The sequence below is a fragment of the Papio anubis genome, chromosome 7 (assembly GCF_008728515.1).
Source record: "Papio anubis isolate 15944 chromosome 7, Panubis1.0, whole genome shotgun sequence".
NCBI classification, from domain to species: domain Eukaryota; kingdom Metazoa; phylum Chordata; class Mammalia; order Primates; family Cercopithecidae; genus Papio; species Papio anubis.
In genome coordinates, this window is record NC_044982.1 from 65,291,853 (window position 1) to 65,315,773 (window position 23,921).

At 33.5% G+C, this 23,921-nt stretch overlaps 3 long non-coding RNA genes across 3 annotated transcripts; all 3 read right to left on the reverse strand.

The window, feature by feature from the left end:
• Positions 1 to 210: 210 nt before the first annotated feature.
• Positions 211 to 3,613, reverse strand: LOC116275731. The gene is made up of 3 exons (XR_004184937.1): positions 3,261 to 3,613; positions 1,533 to 1,632; positions 211 to 284 (listed from the first exon to the last, which is right to left on the reverse strand). It is a non-coding gene; the product is annotated as an uncharacterized LOC116275731 (long non-coding RNA).
• Positions 3,614 to 6,526: 2,913 nt separating this feature from the next.
• Positions 6,527 to 8,651, reverse strand: LOC116275730. The gene is made up of 2 exons (XR_004184935.1): positions 7,907 to 8,651; positions 6,527 to 6,770 (listed from the first exon to the last, which is right to left on the reverse strand). It is a non-coding gene; the product is annotated as an uncharacterized LOC116275730 (long non-coding RNA).
• Positions 8,652 to 11,339: 2,688 nt separating this feature from the next.
• On the reverse strand, positions 11,340 to 21,879 carry LOC103886208. The gene is made up of 3 exons (XR_004184936.1): positions 20,963 to 21,879; positions 13,252 to 13,347; positions 11,340 to 11,427 (listed from the first exon to the last, which is right to left on the reverse strand). It is a non-coding gene; the product is annotated as an uncharacterized LOC103886208 (long non-coding RNA).
• Between the last annotated feature and the right edge of the window lie 2,042 nt (positions 21,880 to 23,921).

A 23,921-nucleotide genomic window follows, 5' to 3' on the forward strand; every position in this document is an offset into this window, starting at 1 on the left:
GATCTTTTCTCCAGGATCAGGAAATTCTTACAGATTTCCTTAGCTAAAGACCCCAAATGGCAAGGTGTTGCCCTGCTCCTATAATGTGAACTGCTTTCTGAAGACCCACGCTTTCCTAGCATTAGCGTACTAATGTTCAGTTTAGGCTTCCTACCTCTTTTACTACCCCAAATGTTGGCTCATAGAAGAACAAATTCCTTTCCATATGGGCTTGTTTACAGACCATTGCTTGTCCCTTTACCAAGTCTATCCTCTTTCATTGACACATTTATTTTTTCTATTATCTAAAAGGAGAAAGAAATATGTTAGGGAGAGTGTAAATAAACTGGAGAACTCAAGCAATAATGAGGTTAATGAAATTCCATTACAGGATACTATTCAATATTAGAAAATGTGTCTTACTGAACATCTGTAGTCTCTGTTGAACAAAGTACAACTAGACACAGAAGTTTTGAAGGAAAAGTTTGAAATATCTATAAAAATATTTAGCCTTTCACCATGAAAATCTGTTAATTTGACAGTCAAAAATTATATCAAAACAACAAAATGCAAGTAGATCCTGATAGTTGCTCAAGTTGAAAAAAAATCTGTGACTCTCATAAATGCAAAATGAGAAAATATATAGACTCCTCAAATATATTCACCTACATTTTACTTACCCATGGAAGTAAATAATATATATTTTCTGAATCATACTTCACCAATGTTATTTGTAATTTGGATTAAAAATTATAATTTTATATTTCTTGGTGCTATTATTGAAAATTTTCTAAATTAGCTTCTGTGAAATAAAAATGAACCTTCTTTTATTGATTATATTTCTGATTTTTGGTATCTCAATGAAATGATTGTGTACTCTTCATTATACCTATGACTTACCAATATTAATACTGATAACTCTGTTAACACTGTCTTAGCCTGAATAATATTTCATGAAAATATAAGGCAGGTATGCAGATTTTATTCAAAATGAACCAGGAATCATCAGATTCTAGGTAATTGATGGCTCCATGAGTTATTTTTAAGATTATATATTGTGAAATTCTACCAGAATGTGACAAACCACTTATATGTGCACATAAAGATGAGTAAATTTAACATTTCTATTTTACTTTCTAAAAATAATTTTGGCATATTCATCTTAAATAATACATTATATAAATACATATATTGAACTTCAAATTCAATATAAAAGGTCGATTCTGAATATTCCCATGGCAGGGTCATTCTAAGTTTATAGTGTTAGGAATAAGTCCACACAATCAATGCCATTCCTTTGAATTTTTGCAATCTAAATATATTTTAAAAAACAATAGAACAAAGGTAACAATACTTCCCCTTCTTTTTCAGAGTAGAGAGTGGTACACTATAAAGGTCTAAATTATATGGCTGATGGGAGATGACAGGACACAGCATATTTCATTTTTCTTTCCTTTTAAAAATATGCATTTATATCATTTTTAATCATCACACTGCAATAACAAAATATCTTAGATTGGGTAACTTATAAACAACAAAAAATAATTGCTTACAGTCCTAGTAGATGGAAAACTCAAGTTCAAGGTGTCAGAAGATTTGATGTCTAACAAGGGCTCACTCTCTGCTTCATAGATGTCTCCTTGTGGCTGTGTTCTTACATGGTGGAAGAAACAACTTCTTTGATAATCACTCCCATGATACATTTTCGTAATAAATTCCAAAAGACTCTATGTCTTAATATTATCTCATTGAATGTAAATTCAAAAATATGAATTTTAATGAGACATTCAGATCATAGCAATCCTGAAATGTAAATATTATAAAATTCAAGAGTATCCATAAAAATTATATTTTAGAATGTAATTATATATTTGTGACTCAAAATGGGAGTGTTGATAGCAAGGTGGTTGGGGATTTGCAGCTGATATAAAGCAATTAATTCTTTTATGATTAATATTATTCTCAATAAAATTTGTTTCTTGCTGTCATTGTGCATAAAATGTAGGCAGTGATGAATCACATGAATGCCTTCTTGATTTATTTATATTATCAGTTAGTGTAGCTGGTCAGTGGTGCCACATGACCTTTTCACAACTTAAATGTTTGTTCTCTTTTCTAAAGGACTAAGTCAAACGGGTGAGTGATTGCCTTTTAGTCTGAAACCAAGCAGCTGGGAAATAATTGAAACTTCTGAGGCTGTATCAGAGACTGAAGTCAAGGGGCTGATTCTATAGAACTTTGTCCTACTTCACTCAGGGGTCTCCCAGGTGACTGCTGCTTTTTCATACATACACTATCTTGCTTTGGCTACTCAGCATAATTGAAGTCACTGCCTTGACAGGCTGGAACTAGATTCCCTCACTACCTTCATACTCTGCAAATGACATTTTTCATGAAATAGATTCCCTTCTCAGTGATTTGGGTCCTGGACTCCTGGGAGCTGCTATTCATAGAAGATTGAGCAAAAGTCTTTTTCAAATACATTAGCACAAATTTTCTTTCAATATAGAAAGATGCTTAGAAATGTTACAATAATTAAAATTTAATTATGTAACCAAAGGTGGTAACTATCTTTTTAATTAAATAGATTTGATAAGGTGCCACCACAGGAAATTAATTGTTATAGCTACTGAGATACAAAAAAGAAAAACAAACAAACAAACAGGGAATAAAAGAAATAATATTTCTCTAATGAAACATATTTATGTTCAAGTTATTGTTTCTTCACTTACTGTTTGTGTAGATTTAGGTAAATGGTTTAAAGTTTTTGACTCTTAATGGCTCATTTGCAAAATGCAGATAGTAACATGTATGTTCAGGGATGTTATGAGAAAATGAGTGTATGTAAGATATCCAACAGAAATCTAGCTGCATATTTCAGATGAACCCTGCAGAGCATAATAATGTTCTACCAATGAGGTATACTTCCCAAGGTGTAAACAGAAGTCTTATTGGGAGCAACAGAGCAGAATATGTACACTGACCATGGGATTCCTAATGGACCCCGTTAACACCTAACACTAGAAACAGACATGAGATTGAATAAGAAAATGGATAACACACTCTTGCAAAGGTTAAGAAAGTGAGTGTTACTGAATTGTGGTAACAGAAAGTGAGTGTTACTGAATTGCGTCCTCGTTATCTGGCAGAGAGTAGAGCTCAGTGGTAGAGCATTTGACTTCAAAGTTTCTAACATTTATAAATCAGTGAGCAGGGAATCTTAAGTCAATCCTTAGAGCACTTAATCGTGTTTCTTTTGGGGATGGAGGGAGAATATCTACCAGCCTGGAATACTGTTATCTTTCTTCTCAAAAGTGTATCTACAGCAAGGCCCAGGAAGAACTCATTGTATTTGACACTAAGTAATAATGAGAAAAACATTAGCAGAGAATCTAAACACAGATAGAAACAAACAAACAAATAATATTTTAAAACATTTCTTAAATGATACCAGGTAAACCTAAAGAAAAGGTTCACTGTGTCCTTAGGAATTCTCACTATTATAAAGATTCAAGTTTTCTCAAATTATCTGTGTGTACAGGACCTACTGAATGGTACAACAGTTGATCAATTCTTTAGGAAATAGGACACATCAAAGATTCTGAAAACTACAATTTGTTAAGATAGATCATTTTGCAACAGCGCTAAGAAAAAAATAATAACATTCTCCAAAGAGATGAAAACAATAACCAACCAAACAGAAACCCTCTATCTTACAAGTTTGTTAGCATAATACAGTGGCTACTAATCTATGGATTTAGCTTATTAAGAATAAAAACACCCCAGGATTTCTTGGACTTTGAAATAGGATTTTAATTTTCCTGTGTAAAAAGAAAAAAAAAATTTGCAATATTAGCAAAGAATGTACTAACAGTTGGGAGACCATATATCAGCATCCTTGAAAATGTTTTATATACAATTTAGTTTAAAAATGCAGTATTGTTAAATAAATAGAGTTCAATGTAAAACAGAAGAGTCTACAGATATACTCAGGTTGATATATGTTAGTGGTATTGCTGCGAATCGGTGGGGGAAAGAAGAATTGTTTAATAAATGCTGTTTATAGAATTGGGCTTTCTGAAAAGAATGCAAATTTAGGAGCCATGAATGAAAAATGTGTAAATATACCTTATATTATTAAGAAGTTGTTGCCGGGCGCGGTGGCTCAAGCCTGTAATCCCAGCACTTTGGGAGGCCGAGACGGGCGGATCACGAGGTCAGGAGATCGAGACCATCCTGGCTAACACGGTGAAACCCCGTCTCTACTAAAAATACAAAAAAACTAGCCGGGCGTGGTGGCGGCGCCTGTAGTCCCAGCTGTAGTCCCAGCTACTCGGGAGGCTGAGGCAGGAGAATGGCGTGAACCCGGGAGGCGGAGCTTGCAGTGAGCTGAGATCCGGCCACTGCACTCCAGCCTGGGCGACCCAGCAAGACTCCGTCTCAAAAAAAAAAAAAAAAAAAAAAAGAAGTTGTTATATGACAGGCCAGGCACAGTGGCTCATGCCTGTAATCCCTGAACTTTGGGAGGCTGAGGTGGGTGGATGACCTGAGGTCAGGAGTTTGAGACCAGCCTGGGCAACATGGTGAAACCCCATCTCTACTAAAAATACAAAAATTAGCCGTATGTGGTGGTGTACACCTGTAATCCCAGCTACTCAGGAGGCTGAGGCAGGAGAATCACTTGAACCCTAGAGGTGGAGCTTGCAGTGAGTGGAGATTATGCCACTGCACTGTAGCCTGGGAAGGAGAGTGAAACTTTGTCTCAAAAAAATTATTATGTGATAAATTATACCATGAATGATATTCAAAAATACCAAGGAAATTGGAAAAATTTTGCAATGTATATAACAAAGGTATACATTCTTGTAACAGGTCTTATGAATCATTAGGAAAAATGGGTCAAGAGGAATAGCCAAAGAATAGAAACAGTAAAGACACAATAAAATAAGTACAGGTGGTCCTTAAACATTTGAAAAGAAGTATAAATCCATTCAAAGTAATGTAAATGCTAAAGAAAAAGGAATTAGAGAACTGTTTTTCTATGAATAGGATTGGCAAAGATAAATATATTAATGATACTTTTACTAAAGTTTTGTGTACAGAAACATTGTTACTGGGGGCAATATGGTAATGCTTATCAAAATTTCAAAATGTATGCACTCTTTGATGTGATAATTCCATTTGTGGTAATTTATTCTATAATTGTACCCACTTACATATACAAAGAAATATATATAAAGCTATTCAATATTTTTAATAGTAAAAAGTGTATGTGTGTGTGTATCTCCAGGTAAGTAGGTGTACTTCAGCAATCACATGAGATATTTTGCAGTTATAAAAAGAATGATGAGTCCTTGGAGTGCTATGAAAATATCTCTGAAATATACTCACAAATAAAAGAACATAAAACAAAACAAACAAAAGCACACAAAACATGCTGGCAGTGGAAAGAAAAAAATATGTTTGCATACCCTTAAAGTATATCTGGAAACATATCAAATAAATGGTTAACCATGGTTATTTCTGGGGAAAATTGTTGCCTATGGAATTTGATGGAAGGCTTTTATTTCATTTGCATTACCTAAAGTAGTTTAAGTAGATTTGTAAACAAATAATTTACCTAGAGGAAAATTTAAGTACTAAAAGTTATTTCCAATAGCTAAAAATAACATATTTTTAATATAACTTAAGAAAACTCATTTCCCATTATCATAGTAGAAAATCACACTGTTGCGAAATGTAAATGTAACTTACATTATGTAAATGTAAATTAGTTCAGCCACTGTAGAGAGCAGTTGGAGATTCCTCAAAGAACTGAGTTGAACTACCATTTGACCCAGCAATCCCATTACTGAGCATATACCCAAAGGAAAATAAATAGTACTACCATAAGGATACACAGCCTGTATGTTCATCAGCATGCTATTCACAGCAAAGACACGGATTCAACTTAGGTGCCCATAAAAGGTGGATTGAATAAAGAAAATGTGATACATATACCCCATTGAATACTATGCAGCTATAAAAAATGAAATCATGTTCCTTGCAGCAACATGGATGCAGCTGGAGGCCATTATCTTAAGCAAATTAGCACAGGAACAGAAAACCAAATATCCCATACTCTCACTTATAAGTGGGAGGTAAACATGAGGTACACATGGACGTAAAGATGAGAACAATTGACATTGAGGACTACTGGGGGCAAGAGAGGGAAAGAGAAAGGGCTGAAAATCTACCTATTGGATACTGTACTCACTACCTGGGTGACAGGTTAAATAATATCCCAAACCACAGCATTATGCAACATACCTTTGTAACAAACCTGTATATCTACCTCCTTATTCTAAAATGAAAGCAAAAGTAAAAACAAACAAACAAAAAAACATTTAAACATATATGCAAGGTGAAAAAAAAAGTACATCATAATGTGAGTGCTTTTTCAGCACTCATATATTTTCAGTAGTTTCATTAGTTAATGTGATTTCCTCAATGACATATTGTTGAGTTGCCAATTATCCAGGTGGTCAATTAAGAAAACAAGACAAACTGAAAATAAAAGCCAAGGTTTATTTACAAACTGAGACAGTGCAAACAAGAGACCCAGAAAGACAGGTGCTGCTGGTTCTCTTATTTTTCTTTTTTGCCTTGGGATCTTCCAGGTGAGGATTAGAGGACATCCAACACAACACAGACGGGAAAATTGTCTCACTGCTGCAGCGCCATGAACTAACTAAAGGTGGCTCTTGCCTTCTTATGGATATTGGAAGTCAGGGTGAAGAGAATGGAAAGGGCTAGGATTGAAAAAAATACTGGGTTAGAGTGGAGAAAAGTACCTTTGCCAAGGTTTCTAATAAAGAAGACTTCATAGAGGCACCTGGGCTAGTAATGCTTATATACGTAAGTGCATGACTGTCCTTGGAGAGGGGAAGCTGAGTCCTTGGCTGCAACTTTCTCCAGTAAACTGCAATGGACTGGCTGTGCACCAAGTTTGTGTATGGAGGACAGATTTCCTTAATTAGTCTTGCCACCCAACATCTTGAAATTATCAGTGGTTGGGGCTGAGAGACCACACACAGGATTTTGGTTTGGAGTCTAACTTCTCATGTATATACTGGCTTAAAATAAATGTGAAGACTAGGATACCAGCATTCATGTGACATACTTATAAACGTTTTTAAAAGTTTTATGTTTTTGAAATTTCACAAATTTATATTTGTGAGTGCTGAAAAAACACTCATATTATGATGTGATTTTTTTTACCTTGCATATATGTTTAAATTTTGTTTGTTTGTTTTACTTTTGCTTTCGTTTTAGAATAAGGAGGTAGATATACAGGTTTGTTACAAAGGTATGTTGCACAATGCTGAAGTTTGGGATATTATTTAACCTGTCACCCAGGTGGTGAGTATAATATCCAATAGGTAGTTTTTCAGCCCTTTCTCTTTCCCTCTCTTGCTACCTAGTAGTCCTCAATGTCTATTGTTCCCATCTTTATGTCCATGTGTACCTCATGTTTACCTCCCATTTATAAGTGAGAGTATGAGGTATTTGATTTTCTGTTCCTGTGCTAATTTGCTTAAGATAATGGCCTCCAGCTGCATCCATGTTGCTGCAAAGAACAAGATTTCATTTTTTTTTTTTTTTTTTTTTTTTACATCTTATTGATGTGGTCTTAAAAGATTTTTTTTTTCATAAATTATTTTAAAACACTATTATCTTCAGAATACTAGGTCTCCTCTCTCAGGACAGTTATGCTGGCATTATGCAGGTATAAAGTTACCTTTGGGTTCCTTAACCTGAAGGTCCAAAGTAACATGATTTTCAGAGTATCACAGATACATTTAATTTGGGGGGCTTCTTTAGAATGAGTGAAGTATATTTAAGATTTTTTAAATGATGGGAGTTCAGTTTAACAGTATTTACATACCTGTACAGTGTTCATATTTAAATTAATTTACAATTTCACTGGGATTCTTGAAATGGAACAACCATCTGGAAGGTATATTGGAAACCATAATTGAAAACTTCTTTCGCTCAACTTGGTTCATTAAATTGACCTAGAAAGACATTTTGATAGGAGCCACTGATGATTTATGGCCACCTTCACCCTTGATTCCACACTTTTAGAGTGCTAGAATCTACATAGAACACCTAGTTGAAATAAGTTATTAGCTGAAATACAGGATTCAGATTTTTTGATACGTTTCTACCCTTTGTGTAAGGAGGACATTTTCTCTATAATAAGTAATCAAAGGTAAAAGAGCAGAGATAAATACGGCTGGGAATTGGTGACTCTTTCTGTGCACCCACATTATAGCTTTGGTTTTTAGTTGTCTGTAACAACTGAAATGAACAAAACAACAAAATAAAAAGGAAGGCTATATTTAGGCAGTGCATTAGTCTGTTCTCATCCTGCTATAAAGAAATACCTGAGACTGGGTAGTTTATTTAAAAAAAAAAAAAAAAGAGTTTTAATTGGCTCACATTTCCAAAGATTGTACAGGATGCATGATGCTACGATCTTTTCCACTTCTGGGGAGGCCTCCGGAAACATTAAATCACGGCAGAGGGTGAAGGAGAAGCTGGCACTTAGCATGGTTGGAGCAGGGGGAAGATGGAGGGGAGGTGCTAGACACTTTTAAACAACCAGATCTCTTGAGAACTCACTCATTATGGTGAGAACAGCACCCGGAGGATGGTGTTAAGCCATTAGAAAACATGCCCGTGATCCAATCACCTCCCACCAGGCCCCACCTCCATCACTGGGGATTACAATTCAACATGAGATTTGGGTGGGGACACAGATCTAAACCTTGATCAGGCAACAATTTTAACACTTTGATCCAAACCTTGATCAGGCAGCAATTTTAACACTTTAAGTGAGGCAAAGTAGGGAAGACGTTTCAAGGGCTGAGTTTTACATGGTCTTATCAAGATCCCAATACTCTGCCCAAGGTTTACTAACCCTCTAGAGCAACAATGTACCAATTTCTCTATAGTTAGGAGACAGTGGGAAAAGTTTCTGTTGCAGAGCTTCTGAAAGCAGGTGATTTACTAACATTTACGTTATATTATCTGTCTTTGTGATAATAGATAGTAAATTGGTTTCAAATCATTATGAAATTGGTTTCAAATCACTGTGAAACTGGTTGTGAGTGACAATCTGTTGCGAGTTCCTTGTCTGATAAATATCTTGCGGAAAGTGGTAAAATCAAATACTGATATATATGAGGCTTACCCACACAGTCCATTAGGAGGGCATAATTGACACTGACCATTTATACTATCCACCTCTTTACTCTAAAATTCACATACATATTGATTGGTGGGATGGAGTATGAAATCAATAGTCATGATCAAAAGTGTTTAGGCATCAGTTAATAATGAACAGTAACTTGGGTCTAAATGATTTAACCCAAAGTTTTCCCCTTTGACGTAATAACTGAGCTGCTCTTGATCTTACCTGGCATTAAACTCATCATCAAGACTCTCTAAGAAGGCAGCAGTGCTCTATACTGAGCCCACATGAAATATATTAAATGATAATTGGTGCAGGAGATAGTACCACCTTCACCATCTCATGGTGATAACAGATAAGGACAATTTCAATTATATTAAAAACATTTTAGTCATCTTACCTTTTCTTTTCTTCTTTTTTTCTTTGTACTACTCCCTCAGAGAAGATAATGTGTGGATAAGATACAAAAATATCTGCTATTACAGTAAGTCAATTTTAAGAATCAGCTTTAAATAACTTTTTAAAGAATCCTGGTTGAAAATATCATATGTTTTTTAAAAATCCTGTTAATATCATTTCAAGCCTGTTCTCCTGTTTCATTTACCCCTTATCATATAACAACATTATTTTTCAGGCTTCTGATCATCACAATACTTTGCCTTCCTCTAACTGTTTCTTTCTAATCCTTATTTATATTTTCCTGGAACGTATAATTGCCTTCATTTATAAATGTTCCCTGTTTCTTTTATTGCTCTCAGTACTGTTGAAGCAATGCATGACTCCACTATCTTATTCAGAAACATTAACTAAGTGTTGCATTTTAAATATAGTATTACAAATGTTATCCAAATCACTCAGATACATATTTTGACATATAAAATGATTTTCCCCATTCATGGAAATTCATGGTATTTTCCCATATGTCTTCATGTTGCCTTATACTCATGACCCAAGCATTCCTGATTTATGAGTTTGGAAAGAGGATAAAAAAAACAGGCATGAATAGCTTGGCTGCTAAATATTTTCCTGATTCTGAAACTGGTTTACTTGAAGAGAGCTTGTGATCTCTTTCATTATTAGCCTATCAGAAGCATGTCCCTGTGTCTGTGGGCCAGGCCTGAGGATTGGCACCTGGGCTTGTGAATCTGTGGGAATGTCAGTTTAATTGAAGTTCAGCAACTGGAAAGCCATTCGTCTCATAGAAAAAAATTCCTTCTCTATTATCTCTTAGTTGATATTTGTCCTCCAATTTTTTTTTTTTTAAATTTACTTAAGAACTTGGAGAGGGAAAATGGTACTACTTATTAGGTCCCTACAAACCTCCAAATATATAAATAATCATTGTGGAGGAGAAAAAGGACATATATTTTTAGTATATTTTATATGACGAGGCATTCAAATAGGTATTCTATATGCATTAGAATATTTAATTCTAAAAATGACATGAGATTTATTTATTATCTATACTTTAATGTTGAGGACACAGAGAACTTAAGTAATTTGCCAGCACAGGAAGAAATAGGAAGAACCAGGCTCCAAGCGGGAAGCCATCTCTGAGTGACACAACAGACCATGCTTTTCCAACTTCATCTTCTCTAAGGATTTACTTATATTTCTGTTTTGACTCTTTCATAGGGAGTAGTTTTCTCTATTATTTATATAAACTTAGTGTCTCTTATTGTTTGTAACTCTAAATTTATATTCATGTAACATTCTCATTAATTGATATTCTTTTCTCATGGACAATATCTATATTTCCCTGAAATTTGTGAATTAATGTTATTTAAGTTGTCAACAGCCAATCTAAGTATAAAAACCTAACTTGCCAAGTAAAAATGAAGTACATTGCAGAAAGAAAGTAATAATTGAAAGCCAAATCTCCATAAGGCATACATAAGAGAAGATTCTGGGATCTCAGCTACAATAATGTTTATACAGCTCCTCTCATGATAACTTTCAATAACAAGATTTAGATTCAAGTACTCTTATATTTTGTTTCTCTTTTGCAAGTTTTAAATTTCTAGGACACAGCATATAATTAACCAACCCTGCATCATGCATTTGAGCCTTGACCCATAGGTCACTGGAAACAAAATCATTTGTGCAGACTTACCCACTGCATGTCCATCATATGTACTGGGGTGCCATATCCAGATAAGGATCATTTCACTACAAGTCAAGTACACACTTCAAGAAGTGACTAGTACAACCTGTATTGAAAAAAATATCTTTGAGACGTACAATCCAGTTATTACTTCAGACATATATAGCTTTTAAAACTTCATTCTGAAATATTCATTGATATGAGCAAACAGTGCTAGTTTGAAAATAAATTCAACTTATGATACAAAAGATGCATTGTTATACATTTGTAAAGGCAGAGTAAAATTCTTGCATTGATGGAACAAAGTTTGATTGTCTATTTCAGTCTTTAGAGAGGTGTATTTTCTATATTTCCTTTTCCTCTTAAATATTTATTGTGGCTTCTATATTACACTAAGAATGGTACTATAAGTTATGAAAAAGTCATTATCAAAGACAATACGCATAAGAAACCAAAGAAATATGACCAGCAACTACAGATTTGTTATATTTTATTGCCCAAAATCATACTTTCTATGATGTGGTAAGAAATATACCTTAGGGTACTCCATAAAAAAAAAAGAACTAGGCATGTTATTAGTCAAGAAAGTATACAACGATATGACAGTATTTTCTTTCTATATCACGTAAATTCTATCTTGTTTATCATCTAGACCAACATCCCACATCCCATATTGGCCATCTGGATAAAGTCAAAGACATTACGTAAATTATTGACAGAATATTTATTACCTAGAGTTTATGTGCTTTCCTTGAGGGATATTTTGTATTCTTTATCTTATGCCATATGTTTTTCATCTTGCTGACAAGTATTGCATTAAGGAAGAATGAAGTGTGATGATATAAAATTTTTTATCTATTTTAAGTCATTATTTGGAAATATAGGCAAACATTTTAAAACTACACCTGAAAATTTCTGGAATGCCAAAGAAATTTTTCTGCCTGGCACAGAATATTTTCATTACTACTATTGTCTCTCCCTACTCAGCTCTTTTATAATAGGGAATTACTGAAAATTTAGCTATTTTCCTAGGTGCTTATGTTTTATTTATTTATTTTATTCCACAAGCATTTATATAGCATTTACTAGGTTGCCAGGTGCTATTCTAAGTGCTTCTTGAGTGTGAAGAGAATAATTGTATCTATTCTGTAGGTGAGGAAACTAACAAAGAAAGAGCTTCATTGATTTGCCCAGTTGCCAAAATAGCACAGGCATTTATTTAGATGTATAAAATGCAAATTAAAGTATAATTTAATATAGTTTAATATACGTTAACAATTATTATAATTGTATTTATAATTTAACAATAGGCCTAGAAGCAAGAGGAAATTAAATGTAATGAGGGTTCAGCAATTTTTTTCTATTAATTAACATTTATTTCTCTATAGGTGAATTATTTTGTTAACCTAAATAAAATTTTAGCATTGTAGTAAATTGTTTCTCTTTGTGAAATATTCCATTAAATATAAGTTGATATATCATGTGTTAAAATGGTACTAAATTTTTAATACAAAAATAGAGCAAAATATTTATTTTTATGATAATAAATACAATTCCCCTACTTCTTGTGATAGGAAAAGAAGTACTGCCTTTAGCATGTGTCTTTGAGAAATGTAAATATTACATATTTAAATGTTACTATAATTCAAAACTCTTTTGTTACATCTCTAATGACCATAAATTTACCATTTCTTCCCGTATCTTGTGTCTACTTGTTTTTATTAATATAAACAAATATATACGTAGATATAATTTTGTTCTTTTTACATTTTTTTAATCTAAACTAGTTCAGCAGTGTTTATTTCCAAAATTCCCTTTGTACTTAAGAGACAAGAAATATAATGTATTTAAAATACTCTTCTTTCATAATTGTATTGCTAAGAAAGTGAATTTATATGTCTTTAGAGTACCATAAAACTTCTGAACTTACCAGGTTATTCACAAAATTTGTTCAAACTGGAGAAAATGTGCTTGTGTGCTTTTAGTATCTGAAGTATTTTCATTATTAGTCCATCTTAAACAAATCCTTTAAAAAAAATAGAATAAACTTTAGCCGTCCCTCGACATGGAAAGGGCATTATATTATGGAAAACCTGCCCTTCTTCCTATGCTATTGTCAGAATGATGTACTTTTAAAATTTCCAATGCTTTTTTAAATTAAACATTAACTATGAATCTGTTTTCTCCTCTTCTAATCACTAGAATTCACTATCAATAATATGAAAAAAATCCGTTTCAGTACTACAATTAATAATCTACTAAAGTAAAGCCTAATAGATGTCAAAGTTCTTTTTTGTTTTTCTTTGTTGAAAGACACATTGAAATCTCAAATTAAAGAGAGCAAGCATAATTTACCAGCAGAAATGCTAAATTTTAATTTTGCCAAGGGGTAGCTTTAGGGCTTCGTTTAATCCAATAACTTGCCATCTAAACAGCTATCAAATCAAAGTCTATTAGTTAATACTCAGTAGGACACTAAAGGTTTGAAAAGTTTCCTAAAACACCCATGAGGTGAAGATTAATGACTATTTTATTCAAATGAATATGAATAAGATTTAATTTTTTTAGTGTCTATGTGACCAAAACATCAAGGTCTATTGATTCATTTACTCTGTAGTTTATTCCCTCATGACAATGTTATAGTGAGAAAATCAAGTTTAGAAATTTTTTAAAGAGAGCACTTAACTGCACTTGAGAACCTATGACATTTCAACATACAGAAATTTCTAGGCAGGACTTGTTATGTAAATGTATTCAATATGTAAATCACTGATATAAGGCATATGTATACTATTGGTTTAACATGACACATTAAAATCAGCTATTTATTGACATTAAGATACATTTTAATATTTTTAAATAAACATCGGTATTAGTGACCTTAAAATGAATTTTAATGAACTATGAAATTATGATTTGTTGTTGCCATAGAACAATTTTCCTGATGACTTAGGGGATATGACAAAACCAATTTCTTAAGCATATCTGAACATATATTCTTTAATATTCTTAAATATCTATGTAAGCTTCTATACATGACTTAGTACTTTTAAAGCCCTGAATAAGGCTTGGTGTGATGGCACCCCTGGCAGATTCTACTGGTGCCTCACACATACCCTATTTGGGACTATGTTTCTTTGACTTCAAACTCCCACCATCAGTGTCCCTTTGCCTTTTAGCCTTCTATGGCTGAGAGGCTCCTTTGCCCACAGGCAAAGCATGCAGGAAGTGTCGGGGTTAAATTCCCTATCTCTCGGAAGCACTCTGCAAATGACTGACAGAATCCAATTTATGAAAGTACCCTATTAAAGGCAGTTGTTAAACAATTTTATTAGAGACCTGACCAAGAGAGCCTTAAAGTTGCCCTCTGCTTCACTAAATTTTAGACAGGCTTCTTCCTTGTTTTAGGCCCCTGACCTCCTTAGTGTATTTAGTTTAAATTTTTTTTGTAATTAAAAATTCCTTTTATGACTTTTTGGATGTAAATCTTTTCAAAAGCTTTTTGTCAGCTTTACTACCCAAAACTGCCTTTTTCAAGAACAGGGGACCATGTCTTTGAAATGTAATCATCAGGAGAGATAACACCCTGTATCCCAGTTTCTGTGGGAGGGTAAAGCCTAACTTCAGTTGGAACCTTATTCCAAATAATAGAGCTATCTCTTGTTCCGCAGATAGGAGAAAATTTAGTGTTTCCTTTGGATAAAGTTGATTAGCAAATAGGGATGGCCCAAGATATCTTCCTTGTCCCAGGTCTTAAAAACCCTAACACCTTCCCCACACTCCGCACATTTCATGGGAGTTGAACTCAGACTGAGCACTGGCTGCTCTCCGCTTAGTCTTCCTTATCTGTTTAATTTAGCCTGGTGCAATGTTTTGCTTTGACACCCCAAACACAAGAAACATTTTGTTTTTTCATTTTCTATGCTTGTGTGTAGGTGCATGAAGCCATGTTATTTTTGTTATATTTTGCTGTTTGCATTCCTTTCCCATGTTTTATGAGACTGTACCTCGACTGTTTGATTCAGAAGAGATGTATGTTCTAATGTTTTTTTAGAAGTCCTACAATAAAAAGAAAGATATTTTGTACACCTAGGTCAATTTTCTCATTTTTAGAATTCTTACTGAGAAGCACACATTCCACGTGGAGATTGAATGTTCTCATAGGAGTTAACTAAAATTTTTAGTTAGGTGTTAATCCTGGCTAAAATAATATGATCTTTTCATTTACTATGTATTTGAAATTATAATTATATGTTTTAAATGTTTTTAAATATTATTTGGAAATTACAGGCATATATAAAATAAAATTTGATGTGGAGATACATCTTCATTGATCAATAGTTAATGACAATGCAATCACAAAGTTTCAGAAAATATGTTGTGTCCTGGTAGAATAGAATACAATCTTGTTAAAAAGTACTAGAATTATATTGTTTAGAATATGCATCATTTAACAATGGGGATATGTTCTGAGAAATGTATTATTAAGCAATTTAATCACTATGTGCTAGCGTCATAGAGTACATTCACACAAAACTAGATGGTATAGTCTATGACAGTCCTAGGCTATATGGTATACCCTATTGCTTCTAGGCTCCAGGCCTATACAGCATGTTACTGTACTGAATACTGTACAATTGTACGCAATTGTAACACAATAGTAAGTATTTATGTATCTAAACATATCTAAACACAGAATAGGTATGGTAAAAACACAGTGTTAGAGACAAACAAAACCACCATTTTACATGTGATCTTTTGTTGAATTCAGAATTGTTCTGTGGTGCATGACTGTATGCCTGTGTGTTAGGGGGTTCAACTTTGCCTCTCTCAAATTTATATGTTGAAATTCTAACCACCCCTTCTCCCAGTACCTCAGAATGTACCTGTATTTAGAGATAAAATATTAAAGAGGTGATTATGGTAAAATGAAGTCATATGAGAAGGCCATAATTCAATATGGCTGATGTCTTCATAAGAACAGATCAGGGGCCGGGCGCAGTGGCTCAAGCCTGTAATCCCAGGACTTTGGGAGGCCGAGACGGGCGGATCACGAGGTCAGGAGATCGAGACCATCCTGGTTAACACGGTGAAACCCCCTCTCTACTAAAAAATACAAAAACTAGCCAAGGGAGGTGGTGGGCGCCTGTAGTTCCACCTACTCGGGAGGCTGAGGCAGGAGAATGGCGTGAACCTGGGAGGCGGAGCTTGCAGTGAGTTGAGATCCAGCCACTGCACTCCAGGCTGGGCGACAAAACGCCAACAAAAAAAAAAAAAAAAAAAAAAAAAAAAAGGACAGATCAGGACACAAAGAAATACAGAGGAAAGCCCATGTGAAGACAAAAGGAGAAGACATCTATAAGCTAAAGGCAGAGCCCTCAGAATGAAAACAACTATGTGGATAACTTGGTCTCAGAGTTCAAGGCTCCAGATGATGAGAAAATAAATTTCTGTTGTTAAGACATCCAATCTGTGATAGTTTGTTATGGCAGCCAAAGCAAACTAATAGATTATGTTTTATATTTCATTTTAATAAAAGTAAATACATTTACACAGTAAAATAAATTTAGAATTGTATTCAATACAGACTATGTGTATTACAAAATTCTGTCTTTCCTCCTCACTAGGCCAAATTTTTATTTTGAAAAATTAATGTCTTTAGTTCTCTATTGTATATAAGCATAATTATGAATGATAAGCTAAAAATCATACCCTTTCATATAAGAAATTTATTTTGCATTAATATCTAAGTTTTAAAAATGTGGAACATACCTCCCTTTGAAATATCTCCTATCACAAAAATTCAAATTACATCCATAAGATGACTGGTCTATTATCAATACCATTGGTTTTCCATGATACAGATTAAATTCAGTCATATGGCTTAACAGGGATGCCAGGTAGTATGAACAGACAAATAATTTCTATCTACCCATCTTACAAATGCAAGTAAAATAAGTTGTTTTTTTTTTTTTTTTTTAAAGCATAAGATTATTGGGTGAATGACTAGCTGTATATGACAAAATCTCTTAGTTGTGATTTTGTGAACATTCATTAACTCATATTATTAGACTTCTGTAATATTGTGGCACCCATCTAGGCAACTCAAAATTGTTTTTTGAGTACTACGAAAAATGGGTAAGTGCCTATTCATAAGTTGCTAAAATAATGAAATATTTCAGTCTGTTGTCATCCAGGCTGCAGTGCAATGGTGCCATCTTGGCTCACTACAACCTCTAACTTCCGGGTTCAATCAATTCTCCTGCCTCAGCCTCCTGTGTAGCTGGGATGACAGGCATGCACCACAACACCAGGCTAATTTTTGTATTTTTTAGGAGAGACGGGGTTTCACCATGTTGGCCAGGCTGGTCTGGAACTCCTAACCTCAGGTGATCCACCCGCCTCGTCCCCACAAAGTTTAGTCTGCTTTTAAATAGGCAACACCTTGTTTCTAAATAATTTGGTTTTTCTTGAAATTTCTAATTGATTTTTTCTAATCAGATCATGCAGACTTTTAAAACATACAAATTGCCATACAGATTGCTCTTTCTTCTTAAAGATCTTAGTCTCAAAGTTTTGTTTTTTGTTTTATTGTAAACTGCTTACTTTTGGGGCTAGCTGTCCTTTTGACACATTTTTTCCCCAATAGAGACCAATTAGATCCATCATTTCACAATCATATTATCGTTAAAACATTTTTAACATTAAAGTATATATTACATACTATAAAGTGCAGTCTTTTAAATCTATAGTCTGCCAGTTGTGAGGAACATGTATGTTCATGTAACAATAGTGAAGTTATAAAACCAAAGTGAAGTTATAAAACAATTTCACAGCGTCAAAAAGTCCTGCATCTCCCTTTGTGGCCAACATTCTATCCAATTTTAACTCCTGGCAAGCACAAATTGATTTTGTGTCCCAATAGCTTTGGCTTTTTCAGAATATAATATAAATTAAATTATACAATATTTAGCTTTGTCTAAATATTTATTTCTGTCTACTTTCACTTAGAAAAATGCATTTGAGAAGTATTTATATTGTTGCATCTATCAGTTATTTGCTCACTTTCATTGCCTAGTAGTGTTCTGTTGTATGAATGTGCCACCACTGGCTTATCCATACACACCCTGAGGGATACTTGTATTGTTCTAGTTATTGACAATGTGAATAAAGCCTCTATTACATTCTGAGAAAGGTTCTTAAATATGTTTTTATTCCACTTGGGAAAATACCTTGGGGTAGAATCGCTGGATATTATGGTAATAGTATATTTACCTTTATCAGAAATTGTCAAATTCTTTTCCAAAGTAACTGTATCATTTGGCATTCTCACTCTTAATGTGATAGAGAATCAGTTTCTTTATAACTTAATGATCACTTGAATTTGTCAGGCTGACTTCCTCTCTCTCTTTCTGCTGTTTTAATTGGAGTGTAGATGTGTCTTTGAAGATTCACTTTGCATTTTCATGGTAACTAAAGATGGTGGACATCTTTTCTTGTGTTTCTTTGTTACTCTTGTATCTTCCTCAATGTCTGTTCAAATATCTCCCCTTTTTAGATAGAGTTGTATATCTTTTATTATTGAGTACTGAGAGTCCTTTATATATTCTGGATAGAAATCATTAATCAGGTACTAGATTTGCAAACAACTGTGACATAACCTGTGGATGATATTATTTTAATTTTCTAAAGAGCTTCTTACCTCGGATAGTACCAGTCCATACACACACACACACACACACACACACACACACATATATGTGTACATATATATGGATATATGGTGTGTATGTATATGTATATATACACATACATGTGCGTATGTATATATTTATGTATATATACACATACATACACACATATATATGCACACACACATACAGGTTTTTTCTATGCATACATATGAAAAAGCTTAATTTATAAATTAGGTGCAGCAAGAGATGAATGATGATAACTATAATGAAATAGAACCAGTAAGTCAATATTCTGTAACAAAAAGTTTATTTTTAAAATCAGCTATTATTTTATTAATCTTTTAGTGTGCTAAAGCACTTCACAAGAGGGCAACTCTTTTTATAAGTTTTGAAGTGCACAATACAGTATTGCTAACTATAGTCACTATGTTGTATAGCAGATCTCCATAACATAATTATCTCGCATAACTGAAACGTTATACTCATTGAACAACTCCTCACTTTCCCTACCACTAGCCCTTGGCAACCATCATTCTACTCTGTTTCTTTGAATTCAACTATTTTATATGCCTCATAGAAGCAGAATCATGGAGAATATATCTTTGAAGCGGAATCATGGAGAATGTATCTTTCTGTGACTGGTTTATTTCTTTTAACAAAATGTTTTCTAAGTTAATCCATGTTGTCACAAATGGCAAGATTTTCTTATTTTAAATGAATAGTATTCCATTTATGTATATACCACACATTTTTAAATCCATAAAAGCAGTATTAAATTTAGTAAAGTTCAATTTATCAATTTACCTTTGTGAAGTTTTTAACTGAAAATTAAATGTTTTTAATAAATATAGTGTTATTCGTGTCATTTTTATTTGAGAAAACTTCTATAACATGTATCTTTCCAGAAATGTGTCCAAAAAATGGACATAGGGTTTTTTGTAATATCCTTTGTTCTTTTTAATGTTCATAAGGTCTGTAATTATGTGTAGTTTTTATTCTGGTATTTGTAATTTGTGTATTCCCTTTTTCTTGGTCAGACTGGCTATATTTTTTCAGTTGTATTTATTTTTTCAAAGCCGTATATTTGAATTTTGTTTTTGATGTATTTTTTGTTCTTAATTTTATTGATTTCTATTTTTATCTTTATTATTGTGTTTCTTATTTTTTTCTTAGAGTTTAATTCATTTGAATATGTTTAAGGTAGATATTTAAATAATTTAAGATCCTTCTTTTATTTGGATTATACTCATTTATTGTAAAGCATTTTCTCTAAATACTACTTTATTTGTACTGCACACATTTTGGTATTATGTTTTCATTTTCAACCTGATACTGAACTTCCTCATGATCTCTTCAGTAATATGTGGGCCTTTAAAAAATGTTTACTTCCAAAACACTTGGAAATTTACTGGTTATCTTTCTGTTACTGATTTATAGCTTTATTCCATTATTGTCCAATGATATAATTTGTAAGATTTTTAGTTCTGTCAAAATATTACCTGGTGTCTTTTTTATTTTTTAACAAGAACATGGTCTATCTTTGTGAACATATCATGTACACATAAAAATAATGTGTATTATGCTCGTGATGTGTCAAACATCTAAACTTGCCTATAAGGTCAAGTTAGTTGATAATGTTGTTTAAGTCTCCTATATCCTTGCTGATTTTCTTACGCCTGTTCTATTAATGAGAAAGGAGGATTGAAGCATCTAAGAAGAGTTTTGGAATCTATCTATATCACTCTTTACTTTTATGATATTTTATTTTATGTTTTTGAAGCTTTGTGTAGGAGATTAAAAAACAATTGGTTTCTCCTACTCTTATATCACTGACCACTCATTTCTGATACAAGTTGTGGAGGGGGTTTCCACCATATACCGATTAATTCAGTTCAGTTCAGTTCAATTCAATTCAATTCAATTCAATTCAATTCAGACACTGTCTACCTGGAGATAGCATCAGTTTCCACAGGGTAAAGGACAGTCTCGCAAGACAGCCATCACTTCAGATGTCAGCTCCAAGTAGTAGGTTGTCACCTTCTGGCTTATGGCTATTAAGTTGAGGTTCCCATGACCCTCTCAGATTAAATTGCTAGGATACCTCACAGAATTCCGGGAAACACTTTCATTTACTGGTTTATTGTATTAATAAAGTATATGATAAATAACACAAATAAACATCCAGATGAAATTATATGTAGGACAAAGTGCAGGGAAGGGGAGAGGAACTTTCATGTCTTCTCTGGTCTTTGCATCGTCCAGGGACTTTCATGTGTTCAGTAATCTACAAGCTCTCTGAAGTCTGTCTCTCTGTGCTTTGATGGAGACTATATAATATATAGACATAATATATAGACATAATTGATTACATCATTGGCATTGGTGATCAGCTTGATCTATATTTATCTCCTCTTCTCTCACCGGAGGTTGGAGAGGTGAGGCTGAAAGTTCCAGCCCTCTAATCATGTGGTTGGTTCCTCTGGCAACCAGTTCCCATTCTGGAGCCCATCAAGAGTTGTCTCATTAGAATAAAAGATGCTACTATCACCCAGGAAATTTCAAGGCATTTATGAGCTCTTTGTCAGACACTCCTAGGCCTCAGGAAATTTCAAAGGTTTTAGCTACTCAGTGTCAGGAATGAGGGTAAAAGACCAAACATTAGAACAAAACATTATCCTGGCAATCTTATCTACAAAGGCCTTAGGAGTTGTGAATTGTATCTGGGGAACTGCAGGGAGATAAATATGTGTGTAATAATAAACGTATAAATGTTTCTTATTATTTTACATTTTGTTATATATGAAGAAATGCTAAATTTTTTTTGGTGAACGGAGCCACATAAGCTTTCTTATTGGTAGTATTACAGTATATCATTTTCTATCCTTTTAATCTACTCATGAAACATTTTTTCTTCTTTTTCTAGTTTAATTTTTTTGAATGGTTATAAATGAGATGGCATCACAATAAATTAAAGAGAGCAGTGTAACAGGAGTCAACTGTCATGCTTCTAAGTTCTGAATCAGTTCTCATTTCTTTTCATTTTTAAATTGAAATAAAATGCACATATCATAAAATTGGCCATCTTATTCAATTTTAGTTCATAGTTAAGTAGTATTAAATATATTCATAATGTGCAACCATCACCACCATTTATTTCTGTAACTCTTTTATCTTATAAAACTGAAATGGTACATATTGAACAATAACTCCCTCTTTTCTCCTTCCCCCAGTCCTTGTCAATCACTTATCTTTGATCTGTTTCTGATTTTGACAACCCTAAGTACCTCATATAAGTGGAAACATACAATATTTGTTTCTTTGTGACTGGCTTGCTTCACTTAGTTTAATGTTCTCAAGCTCCATCTATGTTTTAGCATATGTTAAAATGTTCTTCCTTTTAAAGGCTAAACAATATTCCATTGTATGTTTATACCACACTTGGCTTACTCATTCATCTGTTGCTGGATGTGTGATTGGCTCCCATGCTTTAGCTATCATGAATAATGGTGGTAGGAACATGGATGTACAAATACCTCTTTGAGATCTCACTTTTGAGACTACTGGATCTTACTGTTTCCAGTAAGTGGAATTGCTGTACCATATGGTAATTCTAGTTTTAATTTATTAAGGAACTGTCATACTCTTTTCTCCCATCGCTGTACTATTTTACATTCTCATTTCTCCACATCCTTGCCAACAGTTGCAATTTTCTGTTTTTTTTTTTTTTTTTTTTTTAATAGCAGCCATCCTAAAGGGTGTGGGTGATAGTTCACTATAGTTTTGATTTGCATTTCTCTAATGATTAGTGATTTTGAGCATCTGTTTATCTACTTATAGGTCATTCCTAAATCTTCTTTGGAGAAATGTCTATTCACGCCCTTTGTCCATTTTTGAAATGGCTTGTTTGTTTTTGGTTGTTGAATATTAGGAGTTCTTTATGTATTATGGATATTAATTCCTTATAAGATATATGATTTGCAAATATTTCTTCCAATTTGTAGATTGTCTTTTTACTCTGTTAATAGTGTATTTTGACAAATCCAATTTTTAAATTGCCATGAGGTCCAGTTTCCAATGTTATGAAACTTTTGCCACTTTTTTTTCTTTTCTGAAAAGTTGTATAGATTTAGTTCTTATGCTTAAGTTTTTAATCTGTTTTGAGTTAACATCTGTATATGGTGCTAGGTAAGGGTCCAGCTTTATTCTTTCCATGTGGATATCCAGTTTTCCAACATTTGTTGAAAAGATTACCCTTTGCCTACTGCATGGTCTTCAAATCCCCGTGTAAAATAATTTGGTCATATATATAAGGTTTGGTTTCTGAACTCTCTGCTTTACTCCATTGGTATATATAAGTCTGTATTTATGCAGCTATCACAGGATTTTGATGACCATAGCTCTGTAGTATATTTTGAAGACTGTAAATCATTCTGAAATTTTATATCTGTTGATCTTTTCTTCTCCTGTATCCTAGAAATCAAGACCATTACTTAAGATTATAGTTAAATCTATTTTCTTTTCTTTTCCTGAGTTAATACTTTTGGCAAGTGAATAATAACAAACAAGTAAACTTTTTTTTTTTTGAGACAGTCTTGCTGTGTTGCCCAGGCTGGAGTGCAGTGGCACAATCTGGGCTCACGGCAACCTCTGCCTTCTAGGCTCAAGAGATCCTTTAGCTTCAGCCTCCCAAGTAACTTGGACTACAGGCACAAGCCGCCAACCCCTGACTATTTTTTAATTTGTTTTTGTAAAGATGGGGTTTCACCATGTTGCCCAGGCTGGTCTCAGACTCCTGAGTTCAAAGTGATCCGCCTGCCTTGTCCTCCCAACAGGTTGGGATTACAGGCATGAGCCACTACATCCAGACCAAACAAACATTTTTAAGAGAAAATAATCATTAAATTTA